At 43.1% G+C, this 19019-nt stretch overlaps 1 protein-coding gene across 1 annotated transcript in view; it reads left to right on the top strand.

The window, feature by feature from the left end:
- LOC143987597 (interferon-induced, double-stranded RNA-activated protein kinase-like) overlaps positions 1–19019 on the top strand; it is a 365105-nt gene that overhangs the window by 112007 nt on the left and 234079 nt on the right. The gene's annotated exons all lie outside the window — the stretch shown is intronic.

The raw sequence follows: 19019 nt of genomic DNA, 5'->3' as shown, positions 1-19019 counted from the left end.
AGATGTTTGATGAAATAAAAAAGATGATCTTATGTCGAGTACATGGATAACAAACACAACATGCTTTAAAATTGTGCAGAAATGACAAACTACATACATTTTTAAAAGCCTTTAAACGCCTTTACAGGTGACCACTTTAGATTTACAGAGGAGGTCTACTGCTAAAATTAGTACCCTCGATCTGTCCTTCGTGGTGATACCTCACATGGAAAAAGAAATATATAGGTAAGTGGTGTTGCGCTCCCAAAATTATTTAGAATTGAAGTTCATAGCAAATACTGGTTTAAAGAAGTGGTAAATAATAAAAATGGATATTGATTGGGGTTCATAACATAATTATCATGTATACAAATAACAATGAGTTCAGATAAAATCAATACTATCTGATTGCAATGAGGTATTTAAAATAGATAAAATCCATAATATGTAAAATAGTAAAAACACTGTTACACTTGCACTATTTTGGACAGTGGACCCTATAAGAGCTCCACACTCCACTCTGGAATGTATTTATTCACTCTGCATATTTGCACAATTCTGCTATATACTTGCACTTTTTTGCACATCAATTAGTTGCACTGATTAATATTTATATACTCTGTTTTTTGGCACAGAATTATTGTTTATATATTTTTTTTATTTATATTTTCTGATTTTATATATTGATTTACTATTTTACATATTATGGATTTTATCTATTTTAAATACCTCATTGCAATTAGATAGTATTGATTTTATCTGAACTCATTGTTATTTGGATACATGATAATTATGTTATGAACCCCAATCAATATCCATTTTTATTATTTACCACTTCTTTAAACCAGTATTTGCTATGAACTTCAATTCTAAATTTTGGGAGCGCAACACCACTTACCTATATATTTCTTTTTCTGTATATTTGGGTAACAGTTTGGCCCTTACGGTGGATGCAGCACCTATAGAATATATGTATATTCCCTTTTAGCGCAGGAGCACCTACTCTACATTTTCTATCACAAACCTATACACTCCCTCTGCTATTATGGAAGTATTCGCCTTTATGGATAAGAGATATTAACCTTGATGAGGTTTTTAGCATTACAGAGCCCTGCTCAAAAAATGGAGATGTAGAAAGCCTAATGAGAAGGTTAGGCCACAATATGGAGAAAAGAATTGGCTTATGGTGGGATACGACCAATTTTGAACAATATCTTAAAGATAACCTGGTCCCCAGACGGCTCAGATGGGTTATCCCACTCAATGACGGGCTGATTGACCAGGAATCAATAGAAGAGTGGTTTAAGTTCTTTAACCACTTCAGCCCCGGACCAATAAACACCTTAAGGACCAGAGGTCTTTTTCCAATTTCGCACTGCGCTGCTTTAACTGGTAATTGCGCGGTCATGCAATATTGCACCCAAACGAAATTTGCGTCCTTTTCTTCCCACAAATAGAGCTTTCTTTTGATGGTATTTGATTGCCTCTGCGATTTTTTTTTTTTTGCGATATAAATGGAAAAAGAGCGAAAATTTTGAAAAAAAAAGATATTTTCTTCTTTTTGTTATAAGAAAAATCGAATAAACTAAATTTTAGTCATACATTGAGGGCAAAATTTATTCAGCCACATGTCTTTAGTAAAAAAAATGTCAATAAGCGTATATTTTTTGGTTTGCGCAAAAGTTATAGCGTCTACAAACTAGAGTACATTTTCTGGAATTTACACAGCTTTTAATTTATGACTGCCGATCTAATTTCTTGAGGTGCTAAAATGGCAGGGCAGTACAAATCCCCCCCAAATGACCCCATTTTGGAAAGTAGACACCCCAAGGAAATTGCTGATGGGTATGTTGAGCCCATTGAATATTTATTTTTTTTGTCCTAAGGGATTGAATAATGACAAAAAAAAAAAAAAAAATTTTTTTTTACAAAAAGTTGTCACTAAATGATATATTGCTCACACATGCCATGGTTATATGTGGAATTGCACCCCAAAATATATTCCGCTACTTCTCCCGAGTATGGGGATACCACATGTGTGGGACTTTTTGGGAGTCTAGTCGCGCACGGCACCCCGAAAACCAATCACCACCTTCAGGATTTCTAAGGGTGCAAATTTTTGATTTAACTCCTCACTACCTATCACAGTTTCGAAGGCCATAAAATGCCAAAATGGCACAAAACCCCCCCAAATGACCCCATTTTGGAAAGTAGACACCCCAAGCTATTTACTGAGAGGCATGTTGAGTCCATGGAATATTTTATATTTTGCCACAAGTTGCGGGAAGATTACAAACTTTTTTTTTTTTTTTTGCACAAAGTTGTCACTAAATGATATATTGCTCACACATGCTATGGGCAGAAGTCAAATTACACCCCAAAATAAATTCTGCTGCTTCTCCCGAGTACGGGGATACCACATGTGGGGGACTTTTTGGGAGCCTAGCCACGTACGGGACCCCGAAAACCAAGCACTGCCTTCCGGATTTAAATATAAAATGCTACCAAAAAACCTGTTAGCGATGGCAGGGATCAGGCCTGACTCTGCGATCGCTGCAGTTATGTGTTTAGTGTTTTGTAAGTGACAGTGATCGATCGATATTGCACTTGGGTGGGCTGGGCAGAGGGGCAAAACGCAGGTGCTAGCAGGTATCTGGGCTGATCCCGCTAACAATGCGTTTTTTTGGAACCCTAAACTGCTGGGGACGCTAGTATAGATCTGATCAGATCAGATATTGATCTGTTCAGATTCTATAGCACTACGGGAGGTGTATGCTTTGCGTGTGGGTGTTAGCGGTACTGGCACTAACCTAGCGCTGCCTGGGGCGACGCAGACCCTAAAACCTAATTGATATCACCCGCCGGGTGATCAGGGGGTTAAACCTTTATTGGGTAATGGTGGGTGCCCTGATGCTATAAAAAACAAACTAACCAGAGTCACCCGTAACACTTATACGGTGATCAGTGGTGAAAGGGTTAACTAGGGGCAATCAGGGGGTTCAAATTTTTATTAGGTAGTATATGGGGGTCCCTGGCGCTATATAAAAACCTGACGGGGAACCTAAATAACTAACTGGCTAACCAGCGTCACCAGTGACACTTATACTGTGATCGCTGGTGAAAGGGGGGGAAAGGGTTAACTAGCAGCAATCAGGGGGTTAAAACCATTATTGGGTAGTATATCGGGGTACCTAGCGCTATAAAAACCTGGCGGTGAACCTAAAAAAATAACTAGCTACCTAGCGACACTAGCGACACTGATGCAGCGATCAGAAAAATGATCGCTTAGTGACACTGGCAAAAGGGGGTGAAAGGGTTAACTAGCGGCAATCAGGGGGTTAAAACCATTATTGGGTAGTATATCGGGGTACCTAGCGCTATAAAAACCTGGCGGTGAACCTAAAAAAATAACTAGCTACCTAGCGACACATGCAGCGATCAGAAAAATGATCGCCTAGTGACACTGGCAAAAGGGGGTGAAAGGGTTAACTCTAGGGGCAATCAGGGGGTTAAATCTTTATTGGGGGGTGATGGGGGGCTACCCTGGACCTAACACTAACTGTCCTGACAGTTTTTACTGTCACAACTGACACTGAATGCATTGATCAGTAAAGAAATGATCAATGCAATCAGTGACACTGTGACTGGGGGGGGGAGGGGGGGCGGGGGGGATCGGGGGGGGGGGGGGTTTGTGTGCCTGTGTGTACCTACATGTCAGTGTAGTGTTGGTGCACACTTACTATTAGTCTTCTCCTCATAGTCCGGTCAAAAAGACCGCCCCGAGGAGAATGACATCACTTCCTCCTTCCTGTGTAAACAATACACAGTGGGAGGAAGCTTCTCATTGGCCAGAAGCGATCCAGAGGGGGTGGCCGAAAACCAACGGCCATCCCCTCATCACGGAGCGCTCCTGGAGCGAACCGGACCGTCGTATCCAACGGGAGGGGGTCCGATCGGACCCCCCACCCGCTGGAAGGCAATCACGTACATCTACGTGATTGTGCCTGCCTGTGCCATTGTGCTGACGTACATTGGCAATACGGCGGTCCTGAAGTGGTTAATGAGAAAGGACTTGAGTTGATCCAGTTCCTATTAAAAAGAAAACATAGAAAGATCAAAATGATAGAACAAAGGATTTGGGAGATAAAAAAGGAACTTGAGATATATAAAGAGTCTGCGGAGTTTATATCATTGGCTGCACAACTGAATAAAGACCTGACCAAGAAAGACAAGTCCAAAATAGGAAAAGTAAAAAATACTTGAGAGACACTAATGATTTTAAGAATGACCAAGTTTTCAAGTGGCAGAGTAAATTGGGTCAGTTAGACCCCATTTCCACTTACTCTACACCTGAAAAAACACCAAGAGCAGGGAATTTGATTATACAAAAAGAGACAGCCCCGAGTCAGAATGTCACATATAAACCCTCCCAACCCAATGAACAAATCGGCGAATCCTAGAGACACAAAAAAATGGTCGATGGATACAATAACCCCAAACATTCAACACCACAACCAGAGAGAAGAGCACCCCAATACAACCCAACACCACGGAACGGTTGGAAAAAAACCCTATTGGAAGAACAGGAAACCCTTGTATGCGAACAACTGGAATATACCCCCATACGAACAGAGAGGACCCCAATACGGCAGACAAGGCCCACATATTAGAAATCATACACCATATCAGGAAAACAACTATAGAGATAGGGACCACTGGGGTCCACCCTAGACTTACAATCGTCCATACAAACAATATCATATACCCACCTACAATTATTATGCTCCACTATGGGATTATCCGGAAGATGATAGAGACGACAAATATTATCAGACATACTACCCAGAACCACAAGATATTAGGGCTTTTTAGGCAGAGGAGCAGAACACTATCCACCGAGATGGACGAAAGAACAGAGAGATACAAGACGGAGCCCAAGGCGAACAGAGGAACAAAGAGAAACGAGAAGAAGCCCAGGAAGAAAAGAGAAAGAAGAGCAGGCAAGAGAGAACAAGAGTAAAAGGAGAAGGTATTTTTTAACTTAAGTGGCCTACCATTAACACAAGAGGAAATCAGCGTTCTGGATAAAGGCCTGAAATATGCCCCTGTCAAAAACTTGGTTAAATTCCAAACCTACATCGGCATACAGAAATATGTCAGAAACCTGAATATAAAAAAATATGTTGCAAGTAATCCAATCAAAACCTGGACCGCTACAACTGATCAAGGAATAGTACACAGCTTATTGAGAAATAAGTCCATTTTTAATCCACAGATTAATAACAACAAATATGTAGATGTTTTTAAAAAGGTTATAATTGAAGATCTTAAATCCGTAAATATCAAGAAGCGAGAAGAACTGAAATTCATGAAATGCGGCGTCAAGAAACTGAGAAAAAGAAAAGACATAGTCATTTGTCCTGCGGATAAAGGAGGGGGATTGTCATTTTGTCAAAACACCAATATAATGAAAGCATGGAGACCCTGCTTGGTGATTCCAACACCTATCTTAAGCTTGGAAGTAACTCTGTGTTTAGATGTAGAAAACAACTTGAATTAGTTGTACATCTTGGCCTAAAGAAAAACATTTTAAATAAAAAAGAAGCCCAATACCTCATTCCAGAGTCAGGTTGCACCCCGGTGATCTATTCCCTTCCCAAACTACACAAGAATAAGGTGAACCCTCCACCAAGACCCATTGTTAATGGAATAGACTCACTTACTGCCAGAATGTGTGCATACATTGACAACTTCCTACAACCCACTGTGAAAAACACAAAGGCCTACTTACGGGACACTAAACAAATATTACAGATTCTAGAGGAACTACCCAACTATGAAGGACCTTTTGATTTTAGCAACTGCAGACGTATCCTCACTGTTTACCATAATTTTTCACCATCAAGCTTGTGAGGCCATGAAATGGGACCTAAAGAAACATTCAGAATTACCTTGTTCACAGAGAAAATTCCTTATTAAATGCTTGGACTTTTGTCTAAAGAATAGCTATTTTTGGTTTAACTGAAACTATTATCACCAGAAGACAGGCGTGGCAATGGGCGCAAAATGTGCGCCCAGTGTAGCAGGTCTATTTATGGCCAAATGGGAAGGAGCATCCATCTTCACAAACACACCCATTGAATTGGTAGTGTTTAAACGATGTATTGACAATATTTTTACCCTCTGGAAAGGAGAGGAGGGAGGCCTTGTTAGTTTCTTGGAAAATTTGAATAAAAACTATCGAAACATAACCCTGACGTGGGACATAAGCCAGAAACAAGTGACTTTCCTAGATTTGGACATAATTCAAGAGGGAAACACCCTGAGCACAAGAACACAATTCAAAAACATAGAAAAAAACAGCTACTTACCTATGACGAGTTGCCACCATCTTAATTGGTTATTCAATATACCAAAGGGCCAACTTATGAGACTACGGAGAAATTGTAGTAGTAAAGATGATTTTCTTGACCAAGCCGACAAAATAGGCCACAGATTTATAGAGAGAGGCTACAAGAGTAATCTTATTAAAGACAAAATCCGAGAAGTGAGCGAAATGAACCGCCAAGAACTAATTAAAGATAAGGAGAAGATACACGAGGCCCAATAATGTACCAATTATACTAGATTATAATGCTCAACATAAAAAAAGTTGAAAATGCCATCAAAAAACATTGGCACATTCTACTAAACGACACACAACTAAAATCCATTCTGCCATCGATGCCAAAGTTAATTTACAGTTGTGCCCCGGCACTCAGAGACAAAATAGTTAAGAACATACCAGATCCACCTACCAACAATTTTACGTTTTTCACAGGAAAGGGTTTCTACCCTTGCAAGCGTTGTTTTGCCTGCACCAAAACAAAAAAGCCAGTACAAAAAGTGTTTGAATTTACATCTACCAGCACTGGAAACACATACGAAATCAGTGACTTTGTCTGCTGCAACACAGAAGGAGCAGTGTATGCATTGGAATGTAGTTGCGGCCTACAGTATATTGGACTCACCAAAATGCCCCTCAGGGTGAGGATTAAAGAACATGTACAAAACATTATAAAAGGCTTCGATAAGCATAGGGTTTCGAAGCATTTTGCCACACACCACAGAAAGGACCCCTCACACCTAAAATTTTGGGGGATTGAGCCATACAAAAAACATTAGCGAGGGGGACACAAGGTCAGAACCCTAAGCCAAATGGAATCAAAATGGATTTTTATTCTTGACACATTCACCCCCCGTGGCTTGAACATAGAGTTCTTTTATTTTTTTAAAATACATCCAAAATTTGAAAACCAAACCTTCCCTCCTTTTTTACTTAGCCTTTATCTATTTATACCAGTTATTATTTTAGCTTTGTACCAAAAAACTATCCTTCTTTCCCTCTATTTATACCGCCCAAAATCAATTTTATATGGTATCCATACATATCAAAAGTTTTGCCTTCCTTTTATTTACATTGTCTGAAACTAATTGTGTATGTTGTTTATACATATCTGAGCATCACTTTCGGAGTCTGTACCGTATATATTTTTTTATACACACTAAAACTTCTGTTATAGGGATGCACCGAATGGGTTTTTTGGTGCTGAAACCTTGCAAAGATGGTTTGCTGTACTTGCATGCTACCCCTAACAGAGTTAGCTGAAGGGCTGGTCTCTTCCTTGGGTTCTTTGAAGCCTTTACAGGCTTTGCGTGCGTTTCCCGTCCACGCATTACTAAAAAAGCTTATTTAAACCGAATGGTATCATCCGGATAAGCATTTTTTCCCTTCCAAAGAGACTCGCAAAGCTCTATCCTATGGAAGAAAGATTCACTAAAAGATGGAAAGTTCCAGCACTTGACGCTGCGATTTCCAATGTGAAAAAAAAAAAAATGTTTAACTTGCCCAGTGGACAATGCCCTTATGCTTAAAGATCCAACCGATAAGAAGTTGGAAGGTCTGTTAAAATCCTTTTTTTCTTAGCAGGTACTGTTGCTCAGCCTGCAATTGCAGCTATAGGCATATGTCAGCCCTTTAAAGGACCAGTTCACAGATGCTCTCAGATGAGTTCCTTGCACAACAAGCACAGGAACTGGCCGAGCTACCTAAAGCATTATGCTTTGCTGTAGACGCTATGAAGGATTCTATTCACCAGGCATCACGCCTTGCGTTTTGTACTTGTACATATGCGAAGGACCCTTTGGTAAAGGGTTGGTCAGCTGAGACGCCTTGTAAGAACCTTCTAACTAGTTTCCCCTTTAAGGGAGAACGATTATTTGACAATAGTTTGGATAAATACATTCAAACCATTTCCAGCGGGAAATAGTACTCTTTTGCCAGTCAAAAGAAAATATAAGCGTCCTTCATTTAAACTGTTCGGCCTCTGCCATTAGACCAGGCATAAAGGAAGACCTGGGGCTACAAGTCTGCAAAGCAGAATACAAGACCCCATTATGAAGAGGCATCTCCCCTCACCAAGGTGGGGGGATGACTTTTGATGTATTCAGAAGTCTGGCAAAGGGAGATTCAGGGCAAATTGACTCTCTCCACAGTGTCTCTAGGATACCAGCTAGAGCTTTGAGAGTTTCCACCATCTCATTTTCTGAGATCAAACGTTCCCAAGGATCCAGGGAAAAGGCAATCCCTGTTGCAAGTATTAGACCGATTATTGGCTCAAGGGGTGATCAGACAGATTCCCAAACAAGAGCAAGGTTTGGGGTTATATTCAAACCTGATTACGGTGCCAAGGCCAAATGGGGATATCAGACCAAGTCTTGATCTACGTAATCTAAATCGGTTCCTGAAAATCCGCTCCATTTGCATGGAGTTAATCAAGTCAGCCATTTCCATCCTGCAAAGATAAAAACTTCTGGTGTCCATCGATCTCCGAGATGCATAGCTGTTTGTCCATATATTTCCTCCTCACCAGAGGTTTCTGCAGTTCAAAGTAGAACAGAAGCATTTTCAGTTAATAGCCTTGCCCTTCGGGCTTGCTACAGCACCTTGGGTATTCACTAAGGTATTAGCCCCACCTCTAGTCAGGTTAAGGGCACAGGGCATAACCGTCTTGGCTTACTTAGACGATCTATTGTTAATAGACTAGTTAGTGGCTTGCTTGAAGCAAGGTGTAGCCATCACAAGCAGTTACCTGGAAGGTTTGGGTTGGATTCTTAACTTAAAGAAATCCTCCTTAAAGCCACTAAGAAGGCTGGAGTTTCTGGGCCTGATCATAGACACAGCCCAGAAAAGGGGTGTTCTTGCCTCCCACAAGGATCAGCTCCATATAGGAGCTGGTGAGGATGATTAGGGCGAAGAGAAATCCTTCAATTCGCCTTTGCATGAGGTTGTTGGAGAAGATGGTAGCTTCATTCGAAGCAGTTCCCTATGCTCAATTCCATTCGAAACTGAAAGCAGTATTCTGTCTGCTTGGAACAAAACTATTTAAGCTTTGGACTTGCCAATGTGGCTGTCCCCATGAGTGTCCCAAAGCCTCAGTTGGTGGTTACTATCTTGGAACCTGCTGAAGGGAAAGTCCTTCAGATCAATTATCTGGAAGGTAGTAACGACAGATGCCAGCCTTTCAGGCTGGGGAGTAGGAGCCTTGCCCATCGACATACTAGAGATTCCGGCAGTGTATCTGGCTCTAGAAACCTGGTTAAAGAATTGTCCTGCCAGGATCCAGTCTGACAATGCCACGGCTGTGGCATATATCAATCACATGGGGTCACCAAGAGTCTCTCAGATCAGAGAGAGGTGAACCAGATTCTAACTTGGAATGTCCCATGCCTATTGGCAGTTTTCATTCCGGGAGTAGAGAATTGGCAGGTGGACTATCTAAGTCGCCGGCAGTTATTCCCAGGAGAGTCGTCTCTTCACCCCAAAGTGTTTCAGGCTGTTTGTCAAAGATGGGGGACTCGGGACATAGACCTTCTAGCGTCCAGATTCAACACTAAGCTAGTCAACTTTGCATCCAGGACAGGGGACCCACTTTCATACGGAACAGATGCATTGGTGACCCTGTGGGATCAGTTTTTACTGATCTATGCACTTTTCTCCGATTCAGTTGCTACCTCAAGTTCTTTGCAGGATCATGCTGGAAAGAAAATCGGTAATACTGGTAGCACCAGCATGGCCCAGAAGGTCATGGTACGTAGAGATCGTAAAGATGGCAGTGGAGGGTCCCGGGCCCTTCCCACTAATGCCAGACCTGCTATCTCTGGGGCCGATATTCCATCCTACTTTACAATTGCTAAATTTAACGGCTTGGCTATTGAGACCCACATTCTGAATAAACGTGAGCTTTCCAGGTCAGTTATCTCTACTTTGATTAATGCTAGGAAGTCAGCTTCTAGAGCTATATATTATAGAGCCTGGAAAGCTTATGTTTCCTGGTGTGAATCCAAGGGTTGGTACCCTCGGAGATATATCATAGGCAGAATTCTTACCTTTCTACAGTTAAGCGTAGCAATGAAGTTGGCCCTGAGTACTATTAAGGGCCAAGTCTCAGCCATATCAATTTTTATTTCAAAGACTGCTTGCTATGCATTCTTTAGTCCAGGGTTTCATGCAAGGAGTGCTGTGGATTAATCCGCCAGTTAAATCACTCTTAAGCCCTTGGGACTTAAATTTAGTTTTGTCAGTATTACAAAAACAGCCATTCGAACTGTTGCAGCATGTTCCCTTAGTCCTGACTAGGAAGCTGATATTTTCGTTTGCTATATCCTCAGCAAGGAGGATTTCAGAATTGGCTGCTCTTTCTTGTAAGGAGTCATATTTGATTATTCATGAGGACAGAGTGGTGTTACGCCCTCGTCCAGGTTTTTGCCAAAAGTGGTTTCAGGCTTTCATCTGAATGAAGATATTGTCCTGCCAGGGTTTTCACCAAGACCTTGTTCCAGGGAAGAAGGGTCACTACATTGTCTTGATGTAGTGAGAGCAGTGAAAATGTTTTTAAGAAAACTGCTCCGATTCGTAAGACTGATGTCTTATTTCTTCTGCCAGAGGGTCCTAAGAAGGGACAGGCAGTGTCAAAACCCACTGTCGCTAAGTGCATTTGGCAAGTTATAATTCAAACTTATGATTTAAAGTGAAAGATTCCCCCTTTTCAAGTTAAGGCGCACTCTACCAGAGTGGTTGGTGCTTCTTGGGCAGTGCGTCACCAGGTCTCCAGGTCTCAAATCTGCAAGGCCGCGACTTGGCCTTCAGTACATATGTTTGCAAAATGTTATTAAGTGCATGTAAGATGGAATGAGGATATCGCCTTCTGGCGCAATGTGCTGCAGGCAGCAGTATAAGTCCTCAGGTCTCGGGGTTACCCTACAGGTTGTGTCTCCCTCCCCTCAAGTAGCATTGCTATAGGACATCCCACCAAGTAATTATTTGAGACTGAGTCCTATGATGTACGATAAAGAAAATAGGATTTTTAAAACGGCTTACCTGTAAAATCCTTTTCTTGGAGTACATCATAGGACACAGAGCTCCCTACTGCTTTGCTACAAAAACTGAGTGCTCCTGGAAGGAGGAGGGGTTATATAGGGGAGTCAACTTCCTGTATTGGTTATACCAGTGTCAACACCTGAAGGTAGGCCTATAACCCACCAAGTAATTACTTGAGACTCTGTGTCCTATGATGTACTCCAAGAAAAGGATTTTACAGGTAAGCCATTTTAAAAAGCCTATTTTTGGCCGAAATATATGAAGAAAATGTTATAAATGAAATGAAGAAAAATTCATTTTATAGCGTAAAAATAAAAAACCCAGTGGTGTTTAAATACCACCAAAAGAAAGCTCTATTTGTGTGGAAAAAAAGGATAAAAATTTCAAATACGTATAGTGTTGCATGACTGAGTAATTGTCATTCAATATGTGAGAGCACCGAAAGCTGAAAATTGGTCTGGTTATTAATGGGGTTTAAGTGCCCAGTGGTCAAATGGTTAATGTGCAACATAATGTGCATTATCTACGCTGCTGCAGATTGTCCTGGTGTTGAGATTGATTAAAAAATGTCCCCCAAAACTAACCACTGATCCATTGAACAGGATTAGTTAAAACTCCTTAATTGTTCACTGTATTGGTATGTGTGGGAGAAAAACCTAACTAATGTAAAAATGCTTCCTCTCCACTCCTAACAAATACTCTCTAACCTGTACAGTTACATAGTTGGTAAGGTTGAAAAAAGACCATTTAGTTCAACCTGGAAACCTTACCTATTATAAACCCGCTCCGGTCCAGGCACGTGAACTTCCCTGTATTATTCAGCTCCGGCTGCGAGAGCGAGGAGAGAGTGCTCGACAACAGTTGTCAGTACCTGGGATCAGTGACATCACCCATAGGCTTAATATGGACCATCAATTGTTGGTGTTCCCTTCTCTCCCCTGCAGCCACCGCTGGCTGCCACAGTCCTCGTTATATCACAGTACTCCCTTTACAGTGCAGTCACCGTTACATCACTGTGCCCCTTTACAACGCAGCCCCAGTTACATCAATGTGACAGACTGGAGGTAAATTAGGATATTAAAATTAAATTTAAAGTTTACCAGTATTGTGCATTATATTTAAAAGACTATTATATCCATGCAAAAAACTCTCAGCCTTAAGAACTACTTTAATATAAAAAGATTTTTATCTCCAACTCTCCTCTGTAGCTTTATGTGACTCCCAGTTAACCATTTCCCATCCGTGAAAACAAAGTTACTCAGAACCCCCAAACATATACAGTATCTCACAAAAGTGAGTACACCCCTCACATACATATGAGTGCTAACAGCATTGCTGCAGAGGTTAAAGGGGTGGGGGATCAGCTTGTCAGTGCTCAGACCATATGCCGAACTGCATCAAATTGGTCTGCATGGCTGTCATCCCAGAAGAAAGCCTCCTCTAAAGATGATGCACAAGAAAGCCTGCAAACAGTTTGTTGAACAGATCAAGGGCATGGATTACTGGAAGCATGTCCTGTGGTCTGATAAGACCAAGATAAACGTAAGCGTGTGTGGCGGCAACCAGGTGAGAAGTACAAAGACAAGTGTGACTTGCCTACAGTCAAACATGGTGCTGGGAATGTCATGTTCCGGGGCAGGGAAGCTTCAGTTCATTGATGGAATCATGATTGGCAACATGTACTATGACATACTGAAGCAGAGCATGATCCCCTCCCTTCGGAGACTAGGCCGCAGGGCAGTGTTCCAACATAACGACCCCAAACACCCCTCCAAGATGACCACTGCCTTGCTAAAGAAGCTGAGGGTGAAAGTGATGGACTGGCCAAGCATGTCTCCAGACCTAAACCCTATTGAGCATCTGTGGGGCTTCCTCAAACGTAAGGTGGAGGAGCGCAAGGTCTCTAACATCCACCAGCTTCTTGATGTTGTCATGGAGGAGTAGAAGAGGACAGTGGCAATCTGTCACGCTCTGGTTAACTCCAAGCCCAAGAGGCTTAAGGCAGTGCTGGTAATTAATGATGGCCACACAAAATATTGCCACTTTGGGCCCAATTTGGACATTTTCACTTAGGGGTGTACTCACTTTGTGTTGCCAGTGGTTTAGACATTAATGGCTTTTAAGGGGACAGCACATTTACACTGTTATATAAGCTGTACATGCACTACTTTACATTGTAGCAAAGTTTCATTTCTTCAGTGTTGTCACGAAATGAACATGAAGATACAATAAAATCTTTACCAAAATGTGAGGAGGGTACACACGTTTGTGAGATACTGTATATGATATAAGTTATATGTAATTATTACTTTCACTGTTTCACAGTATAAATTAACCCCTTATAGTGGTGATTATTATTTTTTTGTACTATACAGTAAAGGGCTAATTTCCTGTGTTATCACCCCACCCTGACAGGTGACAGAGTTTGGTCTTAATCATATCAAACCTCCTGATCCAAACTAGGCCACATGCCCTCAACATGCACCTTGTTCCCATGTTGAACCTTGGGCTGTGGGCTTATTGTAATCTGGACCCCCAGATCCCGTGCCCCCCCCCGTGTGAATGAGTATAGGGTACATACCCACGTACGTACCCCCTCACCCAAAAAAAAAAAGGAGGCAGTGTCTGATCAGGAGTGTGTTTTCTTTTTTTTTGTTTCCATGGCAGTGGAGAAAGACATCCTGATTGACGTTGCAGCTAACACGGAAAGACATTAGTCATTTTTAAAAAGAACTTGTCAAAAACTCATGTTTTTTATTTTCTCATGTTTTTAGTACACTGTAGCGTTTTTTTTTTTTTTTTGAGTGAATGAGTAGGGATACTATGTACCTCCATAATTCTTCACATGAAAGGGGGGGGGGAATCTGGGGGCCCCTTTTCCGAAATTCCGATAAGCCTGCAGGCCCCCACAACCACAGTCCAGGGTTGTGGGGAAGAGACCCTTGTGGACAAGGTGCTTTGGGGTGCCTCAAAGAACCCCTCCATTAAGGGCATGTGGCCTGGTGTGGTTCGGGGGGGGGTGGACTTCTATCCCCCTTTCCTGGGCTGCATGCTCGGATAAGGGTCATATAAGGTTTTGAACAGTGCCGGACCTTTAGAGCCTGTGCCGGAAATGGCGGCCCCACGTGCATGCGCAAAAGTGACGTCATTGTGCCCCCGGCCACTCATGTAGCTATAGGCCACAAGCCCAGAAGGAAAATAGGGGATAGATATCATCTGTCTCAGTAGTGACATCACGGCGCAGGAGGGCTTCATTCTATGGCAAGTTTCTCATAATGTGCTAGTATGCGATGTATACTAGCACATTATGACAGTGCCTTGCAGAAAGTGGTTTACTACTGCTTTAAAGTGGATGTAAATCCCCAAAATTGTATTTGTAATGCCCTTTACACACCATCGGTTTTTAGGACGGAATTCCTGCATACACATGATCACACCAAAGTCCGACCATCAAGAACGCAGTGACATACGATGAGGCTAGAAAGTGTAAATTCAATATCCAGTAGCTTCCCTCTCGCACTTCAGAGCATGCGTTGTTTTTGGTCCGTCGGAACAGCATACAGACGAGCGGATTTCCCCATAGGGATTGGTTCCGTCGGAAATATTTAGAACATGTTCTATTTTTAGGTCCATCAGAATTTTAGATGTAGAAAGTCCAATGAGGCATACACACGATCGGAATATAAAATGAAAAGCTCCCATCTGTCTTTTTCTGTCGGACATTCTGCTTGTTTGTACACGGCATAAGGCCTGATCTCTGTGCACTTTTCATTGTTCAGGCGCGAGCATCGGCCTTGTGACACTGGCCGCTAAAGGGTGATTGTAGTGGTGGGTGGGGAGTCGTGGGATGTCACGACACCGCCCCCCAAGGTTCGGCAAAGAGATCCGCCCATCGATTCCAGCATTTTATGGGGCTCCTGCTGCTGAAGGGAGTGAGGTTGCAAGTGTAAGGACACATGCATCATGTTTATACAGATGGATAGCTTAATACACTGTGCCTTTTAGTTCATACAGGACGATCGGTGGGTTTACATCACCTCTTAAAGTGGTTGTAAACCCTTCCAGCACACTTTGACCTACAGGTAAGCCTAGATTAAGGCTTACCTGTAGGTCCAAGAAATATCTCCTAAACCTATACGGTTTAGGCGATATTTGCCTGAAGACAGGCACCGCTGTTATGTGCACTGAGCACGGCACCGTCAACGACGAAGATGCCGTGCGTGTCGGCTCCCGTGCGCATGCGCGGGAGTGACGGCTTCGCCGAATGACAGCGGTGGAGCTGTGAGACCCCACCGAGAAGATGGATGCGCCGGACTACAGGGGACAGTGGTGACTCCTGTGTCAGGTAAGTGACACATAATGGACTACTATGCGATGCATAGTAGTCCATTATGCTTTGCCTTTGCAGGGAATGAAAGAGGAAGTAAACTCATCAGGGTTTACTTCCTCTTTAAAGTATAAGCTAGAATTCTTGTTTTCTTATGTAGTAAGCTCTTGAGGGAGTTATTTACTATGTTTTTTTTGTTTTGTTTTTTACATATCTATACCCAAATTTTTTCCTATTCATTTCTATGTTAAACAAAATGGGTTGTTTTATGAGGGTTCATATATACTTTAAGGGAGTGGGAGTGTTTTTTTTTTTTTTTTTTTTGTCTTAAAGCAGAACTCTGGGCAAAAACGTTTTTTTCATAGTTTTAATGCTGCTTTCCTAACTTGCTAGAATATGTAGTTCATCTTCTGATCGCCTCTGTAGTTTTTGAGATACAGTCTGTGCATATTTTTTTTTTGTAATTCCTTTATTAAATGAAAGAAAATATTACAGAGACATGGTCAACATTGATGGAGCAAGTAAACTTTCAAGAACAAAAGACACAGTAACATTTCGGTGAAAATACAGTAAACAGCCCCAAACCTAACCATAAATATACAGGCAGACGCTCCCCAATTGGGAGCGAGTCTCTAGTACAGGACTTCTAAAACCACCCAAGCAATTCAAACCAACCCAAGTGAGCAGCGATCATTGCTTGGCCATGCATAGCAGTAACGTGTGAAAGATTTAAAATTTTATAGAGAGGGAAGGGGAGAGGAAAGGGTGATGGGCCTCAACCTGGTCAATCTGAGCTTGCATTATCGATGGCATGTAAATCCAAGGAAGCCCACCATCTATCCAGATCCTCGAGAACTGACAGATGTCATCTAAATAAGCGAACAAGATGAAATGGATGGGGAAGGGAATATGGGGGGTTGGGTAGGGGAAAAGGTGGGTGGAGGGAGGAAAGGGAACCAGAAGATGGGGAAGTGGGTATAAGATAGAGAGGAATACTGCAGGAAGGAATATTAAAGAGACCGAGAGTGAGGAAAGTGTGAGATAGTATCCATGAGCGTCCCCAGCCGCAGGGGGGGGGAGACGGGGGAGCAAGAGAACGCCCCGCCCCGCCCTTATAGCACAGGTCCAGAAGACATGCAACATTGTGCCCTTTGCATCTCCACAACGCCAGCAGCAGTCAGGCACCTGTGGGAAGATGCGGTGGAGAGCGGAGGGCACCCTGTACCACCTGGTCGTAATTTTGTAGCACGTCTCCTGGACTCTGGTGGCCATGGAAGATTTTTGCGCGAACTGGAGGATTTTCATCTTCTGATTCGGGGTAAAATGGGTGCGGAATTCTGCCTCCCATTTAGATATGAAGGGGGGGACATACCCCTCCGCCGGACGGGTCAAAGCGGAGTAGAGGAGCGAGAGACGGTGCTGCACCAGTTCCCCAAGGCAGCAGATTTGCTCCAGCTCCATAAGTGGGTGAGAAATGCCTGGTGTCCGCAGGCATTTGCGTAGAATATTCCTTAATTGTAGGCCGCTCCAAAAATCCAGCGGTGGGTCTGTCGCCAGCGTCTCCGCCTCTGGAGTGAGCTGACCATCTGGGCCTATAAAGTCACATAACCGCCGCCTATCGCCTGTCTTCAAACGTTGGAAACAGGGGCTCTGGAGGCCCGGTAAAAATTCCTGGTTGCCCAGGACTGGCACCATTGGGGAGGGCACCGGGGACACCGAGCTCCGAAAAGCCTCCCTTGCCACCCGCAGCGTACTGCCCAATGTGGGGTGATCTGAAATGTCTCTCGGCAAGGGTGTTGATAACCAGGGCCTACTCCCAATCATGTCCCCCGAGTCCTCCCCCTCCATTGCCACCCAGTGCTTTGCCTCCCCTTGACAGTGCCAATCCACTATCCTAGTTAAATGTGCCACCCTATAATATGCTTTCACATCTGGGAGGCCAACTCCACCTCTGCTCTTCGGTAGGTGCAGGAGCTGCATTCTAATGTGAGGCTTACGATGCGACTAAATCAAGGCATGGAACATAGTTAATCCGCTTGAAAAACGTGGGGGAAGGCGTATGGGCAAAGCCTGTAACAGGTACAAAATCTTTGGCAGTAGGGTCATCTTAAGCGCACTGCAGTGGCCAAACCATGTCAACGTGAGTGTATGCCAATGCAGGAGATCTGACTTTAGACGGTCCAGCAAAGGCACAAAGTTGGCCGCGTATAGAGCCGCCGGGTCTGGTGTGATATCTACCCCCAGGTAGCGAATGTGGTCGGTCGCCCACTTCAATGGGAAAGCTACCCGTAAGCGCCGTACCACATCTCTTCCCACTGTGATGTTAAGGATGGAGGATTTAGCCAGATTAATTTGGAATAGAGAGAGAGATCCGTATTCTGCAAGAGATGATAGCAGGTTCGGCAGCGAAGTGAGAGGGTCCGATAAAAAGAAAATCAGGTCATCCGCGAAGGCGGCCACCTTGTGAACTCCCGAGGACTTGGCATAACCAACAATGCCTACATTTGACCAGACATGACATAGGAGGGGCTCGAGGGACAAAAAAAAAATCAGCGAGGACAAGGGACAGTCCTGACTGGTACCGTTCCTAATGCAAAACAGTCTGTGCATTTTTAAAATAATGGGGTGGGTTTCCTGTTTGCAGGACCATAGACTGCTATGTTTGAATCAAAAAGGGCTGGCAACTTGGATGCTCTTGAATAAAAGTCCTTTATTGGTTACATGGGTACAGGCTGTTTGCTGACGCATTTCGGCTAAGAAGCCTTCATCAAAGCATAATTGCTTTGATGAAGGCTTCTTAGCCAAAATGCGTCTGCATATAGCCTGTACCTGCGTACCCATGTTACCAATAAAGGACATTTATTCAAGAGCATCCAAGTTGCCAGCCCTTTTTGATTCAAGTATTGTATTTGGGGCCTAAACGTCCTCCTGGCTAGAGCACCAGATCACAGCTCGTGGACTTTCATATTGGCAGTGGAGCTAGGGTAAAATTTTGTTTCTCATAGACTGCTTTGCCTTGCATTCCACTGGTTTTGTCAAGTCCCTCCTGTAGTTCAGTTCAGCCAGCACTTCTCGCTGCTTGCAGTGGATGGGCCAGCAAGTCTAAGATACCTGGTCTAAACCTCCCACAGAAGCAGAGGATTTCATCTTTAGGAAACAACAAAGTGATTGCCGAATAAACAGGTCTATAGCAGAAATTAAAAAATGCCTCTGGTCCATTGGGGTGGCGGGTGTACAGTTGTGATAGATGGAGGGGTAAATCATAGCTTCATAAACAAGTCTTGTGGGTGAAAG

Source organism: Lithobates pipiens, unplaced genomic scaffold (genome assembly GCF_037356315.1).
Source record: "Lithobates pipiens isolate NorthernLeopardFrog02 unplaced genomic scaffold, aLitPip1_a1.2 Scaffold_18, whole genome shotgun sequence".
NCBI lineage: Eukaryota > Metazoa > Chordata > Amphibia > Anura > Ranidae > Lithobates > Lithobates pipiens.
The sequence above is the reverse complement of the archived record's forward strand: the minus strand, read 5'-3'. Positions and strand labels throughout refer to the sequence as shown.